The 9,871-nt window shown below is 33.9% G+C and overlaps 1 protein-coding gene across 1 annotated transcript in view; it reads right to left on the bottom strand.

The window, feature by feature from the left end:
• The window catches only part of LOC107588757 (protein phosphatase Slingshot homolog 2-like), a 32,864-nt gene extending 25,049 nt beyond the window's left edge, over positions 1-7,815 (bottom strand). The window contains exons 1-2 of the mRNA XM_016276984.1: positions 7,633-7,815; positions 3,551-3,594 (exon numbers count right to left, since the gene is read on the bottom strand). The gene's annotated coding sequence lies outside the window, so the exon portion shown is untranslated. The remainder of the gene's footprint in view (positions 1-3,550; positions 3,595-7,632) is intronic.
• Between the last annotated feature and the right edge of the window lie 2,056 nt (positions 7,816-9,871).

Genomic DNA, 9,871 nt, shown 5'->3' with positions numbered 1-9,871 from the left:
ACATTTCTTGCTGGATGAAGGACCATCACCTTCAACTCAACCTTGCCAAGACAGAAGTGCTTGTGGTTCCAGCAAACCCATCGTTTCATTACAATTTCACCATCCAGTTAGGCACATCAACCATAACTCCTTCAAAAACAGCCAGAAGTTTTGACAGACCTCAGGCCAGAACCTTGGAGTTATGATTGATGATCAGCTTACTTTCTCAGACCACATTGCTAAAACTGTAAGGTCCTGCAAATTTGCTTTATTCAACATCAAGAAGATCAGGCCCTTTCTTTCGGAACATGCTTCACAACTCCTTGTTCAAGCTCTTGTTCTGTCCAGGCTGGACTGTTGCAATGCTCTCTTGGGAGGTCTTCCAGCCAGTTCTATCAAACCTTTACAATTAATCCAGAACGCAGCAGCAAGATTAATTTTTAATGAGCCAAAAAGAATACTCGTCACACCTCAAGGCAGAGATGTTTGCCTACAAAACCACCACTGGCTCTGCACCCCTTTACCTAAATTCATTACTTCAGACTTATGTGCCCTCTAGAAGCTTGCGTTCTGCAGGTGAACGTCGCTTTATTGTGCCATCCCAAAGAAGCACAAAATCAATTTTACAGACTTTTAAATTAAATGTTCCCTCCTGGTGGAATGACCTGCCCAACTCAGTCAGAACAGCTGAGTCCTTAGTCATCTTCAAGAATCGGCTAAAACACATCTCTTCCATCTTTATTTGACCCTCTAACTCTAGCACTCTCTATTCTAATTATATTCTTTAAAAAAAAAAACAACAACACTTGTCCCTTTTAGACTTGAACTCTATTCATGTGCTGCTTATTTTCTTTATAAAAAACAAAAAAAAAACACTTGCTTTCTAATCTTTTTGTATTCTTTTTATTTTTATTTATTATATTATTTTTTTAAAAACTTGCTACGTGTTAAGTTAACTGAGACTTGTTATAGCACTTCTATATCATTGCTCTTTTGTTGATTTTGATTGCTTCCATTGTCCTCATTTGTAAGTCGCTTTGGATAAAAGTGTCTGCTAAATGACTAAATGTAAATATATATATATATATATTTAATTTGCATTTCAATGCAAAAATAAAACAACAACAAAACAGTAATATATATACAAGAAATGAAAATATGCTTTAATGGCATGCTTATTTTTTTCTTCCTATTTCTTTCCCTCCACTTGTGATATTGCAATGTTAGGTCTAATCATGGTCATCATGGGCTGACTTTGGCCCACTAGCCTGGTTTGGGCATCTCTGCTTTACCGTAAAGGAATCAGTCTATTTATTTTGCAAACAGCAGTTATGTTATATGAAAGAACGCCCATAAAAATCCCATAATCTCCAATTATGCAAATTTTATGGTGTGTGTGAAAGGGATTTCGCAGAAATTGTGGGAATGTTATCAGTAGTACATATAAAACACAGCTGTTCATACAAGAAAAATGTTCAATAGCACCTGTAGACCATTAAAAGGTTGTTCAACTAAAGGCCATCAGCATGTTATCAGAACACACGTGACTGACCCTGTGTCAATATGTATTTTACACAGAAGAAAGTTTCTATTTATACACTTGCAATAACAAATGATTACATATATATACATATTATATATATATATATATATATATATATATATGAGAATATTACCATTTACAATAATCAAAAATTTTTTTTCTGTTTTAAAATGTAATTTATTCCTGTGATGGCAAGCTAAATTTTCAGTTATCTTCAGTGTCATATGATCATTCAGACATCATTCCAATATGGTGATTTGGTGCTCAACATTTCTTATTATTATTATCATCAAAATTTGAAAACAGATCATTTATTATTTTAGAACAGCCTTTATTTGAAATGTATTGAAAAATAAATTGAAATGTGATTTTTTTTTGTAACATTACAAATGTCTTTACTGTCTCTTTTGACCAATTTAATGCATCCTTGCTAAATAAAAGTATTATTTTTATGTTTTTTAAATCCTCTAAAAGTAGACAGGCACAAGCTAAAATGACCTAGAATATAATAAATTTTTTCTTACAGAGTATATGTATTGATTGACATTTCCAATTAAATACTCAATTCTGCAATCTGTAATTTATTAATCTTAAGGGAAAAAACATCCTCTTCTAAAAACGTTTTAACACAGCTTATCAGACTTGCTTAAACAAGCGTTATTTTTCTTCAGGCCAGTCTAATGTTTCCTGCTTAGAGACAAGTAAGTAAGACAAGTAATTCACTTAAAGTAAATCTATAATAAAAAGTAAAACAATTAGCTTATAGTTTTGTTTAAGCTTCAGTCGAACCCATCTATTACCTACAATTTATTCTGATGCTATATTAGAATGATTACCATTTTTACAATGAAGTAAATATGCAGGCACAGTAAAACTGTTTGAGTTGGAGATAAATTACATATATATACATATACATGCATATTTTGTGTGTGACCCTGGACCACAAAACAAGTCATAAGGGTCAATTTTTCGAATGAAATAAATAAGAATAAATAATAAATAAGCTTTCCATTGATGTATGGTTTGTTAGGATAGGACAATATTTGGCCGATAATACAACTATTTGAAAATCTGGAATCTGAGGGTGCAAAAAAATCTAAATACTCAGAAAATCGCCTTTAAAGTTGTCCAAATGAAGTTTTTAGCAATGCATATTACAAATCAAAAATTAAGTTTTAATATATTTACAGTTTTAATATATTTATATACAAGTTTTAATATATTTATTTATATTTATTTATTTATATATATATAGCATGTCCGTGTTATTAAAGAGGTCTGATGGCATATTCAATGACACTGACATATAAGAACTTCCCATCACATTCGATACTCTGCCAAAAAATGGAAGTATACTCTTAGTCTTTTACATTTTAAGGATGTCGGATTAAAATGTCACCATTTTGCAACACAGAAACAATATGATGTGCGCGTGAGATAAGAGCAAGTGACGTCTCAGTTTAGGACAGCATGCTATTGATTTCTTACACAGCTACTGAGCTGTAAAAATCTGAGACACCATAGAGCTATAATATCTTTATAGAAAATGATCTTGTAACATTGTAACGGTCTAAGGGAAAGATTTTGTTACATAATTTCTTCAACATTTTAATGACATCATGAAAGTGAGAGATTCTTTACTCTCTGTCAATCCATTAAAGTAATGTATTGCCATTATGTAATAATGCAGGAGTCTATCTATCTATCGATCCATCCATCGGCATTGCAGTTAAAACGTATTAATATATTGAAACTACCGGATTAATATAAAGTATACAGCAAGCATTATGCATGTTTTGATTATGTACAACTGATTGTTTTATACTCCAGAACTGCCATGCAACACCAGAACACTTTTTGGTAACATTATCTCATCTGAGGCCCAGTGATACAGAAGAAATTCTGTGATAGACAACCCAGCACAATTATTGTGGCAACTTTCTTTGACTTAGTCTGTGACTTTATAACTACTAGTTTTTATGACATCAAGGCTCCATTGAGAAAGGTTTCAGAATGAGGTTTTCTTACCTTCTGGGCTGGGATCGGCGGTCATCGTCCCCACTGCCAGACTCCTTTAAAATAAATAAATAAAAGGAAACAGATTTATTATTAGTATTGATCTGTAGCATTCTACCTTTGGTTGTAACACTCAGGCTAAACAATATGAAGAAAATGCAATGTAAAAATTTGCATAAAATCAATCTTTAATACTGGGGTCTTAAAAAAATTAGTTCATGCAGAGACAGAGCATCCACTAAACTTGAGTGTTGTATTTTAACTTCACAAGGTTAGCTTTAGTTGAAGTTAACTTAATGTTGTATTTTTGCTTTTGCTTAAAAAATATTTTTCATTTCACAAAAATTTAATTGAGCTTAAACACTGATTGACAGATGCCCTGCAGTATTGTTGTCATACTCTGTTGATAACCCCTACTTAGCAATAACTTTAATAATAGTAATACATTTGTGCTTATAATAAATAATAGTAATACATTTCTGCAGTATGCTAAAATTTCTTGTTTTTGCACACCAATTATTTTGTATGCAAAATACTGAAGCAGCCATCTTGCATCATAAACTGAAAAATAACCCATAACCTGAGTGTATTAACTGGTTCCTACATGTTGTTTGGGTAATGTCCTGTTCTGTCCTCCTACTATTGATCTGTACAAGAATTCAAGCAGCTTTCTTGCCAGTGATCAATACATTTTAAAGGAATAGTTCAGAGTAGCATAGCATCTTTATTCCAGACAGCAGAACATATGCAGACAAAGAGAGGCACAATATCATATTAAGAAATAGTGTGATAAAGGCTGACAGGATATTTGGAGGATTCTTTTTCACGACACAACAAGCTCTGTAAATACTGAAGAAATTTCCACCAGCCTATTTGTATGGGAATAATAATTCAATTGCAAAAATAAGAGTCGCATCAGTATTAGGCCTAATTTGAAATGCATTACATCTATAAGCCTGAGATTTGCCACAATCGGAAAATACATTGAATGCAAAAAGACAGACTATCACAGAACAAATTATTTCAAGCAACTCATGACAGACATGACCCTAGATGGGAATGATTTTACATAAACACAAATGAAAGCTCAGTGTTTTGCATTTGGTTCATTTGAATCATTTGGTTTTGAGCAGCAAATGACTGCCAATCCAGATCTCCAAAATATTTGACTATCCTTAGTCAAAACTATACTACATTATAATGAACCTTAGTCAGAAGCACAATTCACATAAGAGTATAGTCAAAGCACAGTACAGCAAACCAAGACCAGACTCCTAGCATGTATAGTAATAACTTGGTGCACCATAGAAATCAAACTTCAGGAGACTCACAAAACACTCGCAAACAAGATTTCTCGCTGACATCAAATGATACAAGATCTTAGAAAGACAACAAAACAGTCTATTATGAGATAATATTTGTCCACTGGTTACTTAAAGTGCATATTGCAGGTTAGAGACCCAGTGAGTCAATGTATAGAAAAAAAAATGTAGGAATAAAAAATGTATAGAAATAAAATATACTTAAAAATACGCTACTTGAGCCTTTTTTGTGAGAAAATTTTACTTCCGCATCTGAAAATCGCCAAAACCGGAAGTGATGTAACGGGAGGGAGTGCGGTCAATTAAAACAATAGAAAAACAATGGATTGCAATGACAGTTCGGACGCTGAGGAAATCATAAATGTTTATTTATACTCGTATAACGGACTACAGCCATACAATTACGAGCCTGCTATGCGGCCAAGAGAGCAGGGACAGGCCAGGATTATTAATTTTATTATTAAGATGTTTTTTTATTCACAATAAGATACAGAATACATTGAAAACTGAATCTATAGGACTAATAAAGAACTGCGCTTTGGCTTCTATTTTTCCTTTAAAAATTAATTATATATGTATATTTAATGATTTAATGTTATTTAATGTAATACACAGTCATTTACCTCACTTCCCAATAATAATAATAAAAAAAAACAGTGGTGTCATGTAGGGATATGCCGGTATCAAATTTTCATGTTGCTATTTGGTGCTGTGATGAACATCATAGCAAATACACAAATCTGAATGGCTGTTTAAATCATTTAAACACGATTCAGAAACAGAAAGTAGTGCAGCTGCTTTGTTTACAGGGTTTCCGGGGTAACGGCTGCATTTAAATGAATTATTATTATTATTATTATTATTATTATTATTATTATTTCTGCAGTCAGAGAGTGAAAGTGCGCTTTCATCCAGAGCGTCTCTAACATGTTCCGCCATGTGCTTCTAGTCCGCGCTTATTTACATCAGAGTGCGCATGCGTCTTTCACGCAGCATACAGCGGTGTTGTGCATTTTGACCAGTTGATGGGAAAAGTATTCTTAAAATGCATTCAAAATTCTGAATAATTTGTAATATATAATTATTCACGGTATTTAGAAGTGCCCACGATAACAATACCGTGCATATTCATTACCGTGATATATTGCATTCCCGAATACCGGCACAAGTCTATGCACCTCAAAAAATTAAGGTTCTGCCTAAATGTAGGCATAACAATTACTGTGCATAACATTAAATCAATATTTTAGAACTGCAGAATACACACACAACACACAAATATCCGTATTAATCTCGAAAAAAGCTAATTTGTTCTGGATTTGAATACTGTGTGATAGTATATGCTTATTATTCTACATTATAATGAACTGCCAGAGATCGAGGTGCATGTGGAAAACAGCAGAATTAACTCTTTGTTATAATCGTTTATGTCATGTGAAAAACCCAGCCCCATATATATATATATATGCATGCATTTTTTTTTTTGAATGAATAGCGATTCTCTCTCTTTGCGCGGACACAAAGACCTCTTGGCAAAGTTATTCGTAGTCTTCATAGTCGTAGTAAACTTTAATTAATAATCCTGGCCTGTCCCTGCTCTCTTGGCCACATAGCAGGCACATAATTGTATGGCTGTGGTCCGTTATACGAGTATGAATAAATATTTACAATTTCCTCAGCGTCCGAACTGTCATTGCGATCCATTGTTTTCCTATTGTTTCAATTGATCACACTCCCTCCCTCACAAAAATGACTCCAGAAGCCTCAAGTAGCGTATTTATAAGTATATTTTAAACAAAATCTAGTTCTTACAATATTTTTAAACGTAAATGTAAATTTAGATGGGTGTCAAAGTTAGTGTCTTAAATATTTATTAAATATGTTGTGCTAGACACTATTTTTATTATTGAATGTTATAATATTCATCATGCCGCCTAAAGGCTGGTGGGAAATTATAATTAATTACAATAATTTTATTATATTAACAGACCTTGCTTTTAGTAGTGAGGAAACAAAGTAAAAAAGGCAAAAACTAAACAGAATTTCTCTTCAGGATTATACATCTAATAATGGGTAAAAAAAAGAGAGATGGTAAAATGTTTGTTGTTGTTTTTAAAAAAAAAAAAACTTTTATTACATGGAAATATATGGTGGGGGTGCCTGGTGAGGGGGTGCCTGACAAGGGAATCATTAAAAAAAAAAAAATATATATATATATATATACATATATATATTTTTTTTAAACTCTTGCTTTACTTACAAAAATGCTGCCTCCTGCTATGCAGTATAGTTTCAGACATTTATAATCACATTTCACTATCCTACTGTTTACTATGACTAAATCAGCTTTTATGGGGACAGCTGTGTTTACTTCCTGGTTCCAAAACGACTTTCGTTTGAAATCATCATCATCATATTCGTCAAATCCGCATATGATTTTGAACTGATACATTGTCAAAAGGGAGCTTTTAAGTCATAGTCTTTGGAGTCATTTGAACAATTATCACAAAACACTTCCTAGCTGCGGCATGCCACTGCAAACAACCAGTAGATTTAGCAGAAAATCTCCACGACTGAGATACAGCCCATGTCTTACGCTAGCCAGATATTTGCTGAACCATATGGACCATTTCGTAATTTCGAGTCTATATTTCACGCATGCGTATTTCTATAGCGTCTGAGGACAAACGGACTATAGGAAACAGCGGAAATGAACCCAAAACTACAGAGGCGGTAGAAGGTGTCGGAGAAAAAAAGATGCGAATCACTTACCGAAACGCACGGACTGGATGTTGCGCTTGGAGTAGGCGACCGCTGCACAGTTACCAACGCCATTCAGGCTCCGGTAAACGGATACCTGAGAGAAACTGGCGGTGGCGAGACAGACATAATTGTGTCAGGGGATATCAGCCGCAGCTCGTCCGTTGCTACTGCTCTGTCGGGCTTCCTCTCTGTGAATGCTCTGCGCATGCGCCGGAACCGCCAGCTGTCAAGATTCAGTGGCCTCAAGCCATGGTTAACTGTACGTACTGAAGAAGCGTGTGAAATTTGGAGTTAAACGCCATAAAAAATTAAAAAAGAGTGGGGTTCTATTAATAATTTAGGCTATTTAAAAAATACACACACACACACACACATAAAGTGCAAATAAATAAATAACAATTTAAATACTTTTAGTAACCAAACCGTTTCGGTTCACATTAAATTCCGTTGTATGGACAAATACAACAGAAGTCAATGAGAACCAAAAATGTTTGATAACCAACGTTCTTCAAAACATATTGTGTGTTCCATAGAAGAAATAAATTCATACATGTTTAAAACGACATGAAGGTGAGTAAATTTGTGCTGGTCAATTATAAACAATAGGTCAAATTGAATGAGCAAAAAACTGAGATGCCACTGCTGCAAATATTTGAGTGGCTCCTCCCCTAACAGATGTAATCTCATTCCAAACTTTTGATATAACTTGAGTGCCCTGGATAGATACATACAGTGGGTACACTTGTTGGGTCTTTCCCAAAAAGACTCATGGCTGTATTCGATCAAAAGGGTGCTTCTACTAAATACTGAGCAAAGGGTCTGAATACTTAGGACCATGTGATATTTCAGTTTTTCTTTTTTAATAAATCTGCAAAAATGTCAACAATTCTGTGTTTTTCTGTCAATATGGGGTGCTGTGTGTACATTAATGAGGAAAAAAAATTTACTTAAATGATTTTAGCAAATGGCTGCAATATAACAAAGAGTGAAAAATTTAAGGGGGTCTGAATACTTTCCGTACCCACTGTACATGCATACATACATGCATGCATACATATAGGCTATACAAACATACATAACAGTATCTCCGTTTTCTCAGATGATGTGCAGACAGGAAATGGGTTTACAGACAAGCTGTGACTTTTCTTTTGCTCGTAACCTCTACTCCCACACTGCTGTTTCACACATGCCAAAAAAAAAAAATGCAACTTAGTTCTTTGTGGCCCATGTGATACTTTCAAAGATGAATAGGTACACAGTTTTGCTTCATGGCTCTAAGCGTTTGACACACAACTTCACCCAGTATATTAGTGGAAACTTTCTCTTACCTTATTTTGCTTTATTTGCCTCTAAGCATTCAACCACATCCATGGATCCACTGTTTACCTAAATCTCACTGAATGACATTAACAGTGAGAGTAGAGACAATTATATTAGGATTACGGTAGGTATAACAGAGTTTGGGTAAATGGTGGGATACAATAGAAGGAATGCCATCTGACATATTTAACTACTTTAAAATAATTTTAAATACTCAAATCAGCACAACACACATTACAGAAAAAAACTGTACATTTATAGATGTTTTAAAATGGGCAAAAATCATATCATGGATATGTAGGCTAGTCTAAATATGCTTATACACATAATAGAAATAACAAATGTTGTATTCAATTACAAGTTACAAACCATTAAAAAAGTAGACCAACCTTTAATCAAATCAACCTTTGTAATATATGTATGACATACAGTAGGCCTATATAGATGGTCCCACATATTAGAAAACAACATGAACAACATATGTAGGATTCAGATATTCCTAACACTGTTTGTTCTGTAAGACTGTTGCTAAATGAATAAAATGTGTGCTTTCTTTTTTTTTTTTACAAAAGTATGACACTAACTTAGCTGGGGTGTGGTGTTTGTTGATTTAGTGCAATTGATAGTTTTCATGTGACACAATTATAGGAACGTCTACCTGGAGGGCAAAACGAAGCTTTGCTCTAGTGATGGGCAAATTAAGCCTCGTGATTCATTAAGCACTGAGGCTTTCCTCTGACTGTTTCGGGAAAAGATTCAAAGCTTTGCGAGTGTCAAAAATGGTGGTCAATAAAAAATATAGCAGCCAAAAGCCTGTGAAAATAGTGTGTGTGTGTGTGTGTGTGTTTGAGTGTGTGTGTGTGTGTGTGTGTGTGTGTGTGTGTTTGTTAAAATTCTCTCTCTGATAAAATAATTTACCCATTAAACT

Source organism: Sinocyclocheilus grahami, unplaced genomic scaffold (assembly GCF_001515645.1).
Source record: "Sinocyclocheilus grahami isolate Dianchi unplaced genomic scaffold, SAMN03320097.WGS_v1.1 scaffold107.1, whole genome shotgun sequence".
In the NCBI taxonomy this organism is placed as follows: domain Eukaryota; kingdom Metazoa; phylum Chordata; class Actinopteri; order Cypriniformes; family Cyprinidae; genus Sinocyclocheilus; species Sinocyclocheilus grahami.
The sequence above is the reverse complement of the archived record's forward strand: the minus strand, read 5'-3'. Positions and strand labels throughout refer to the sequence as shown.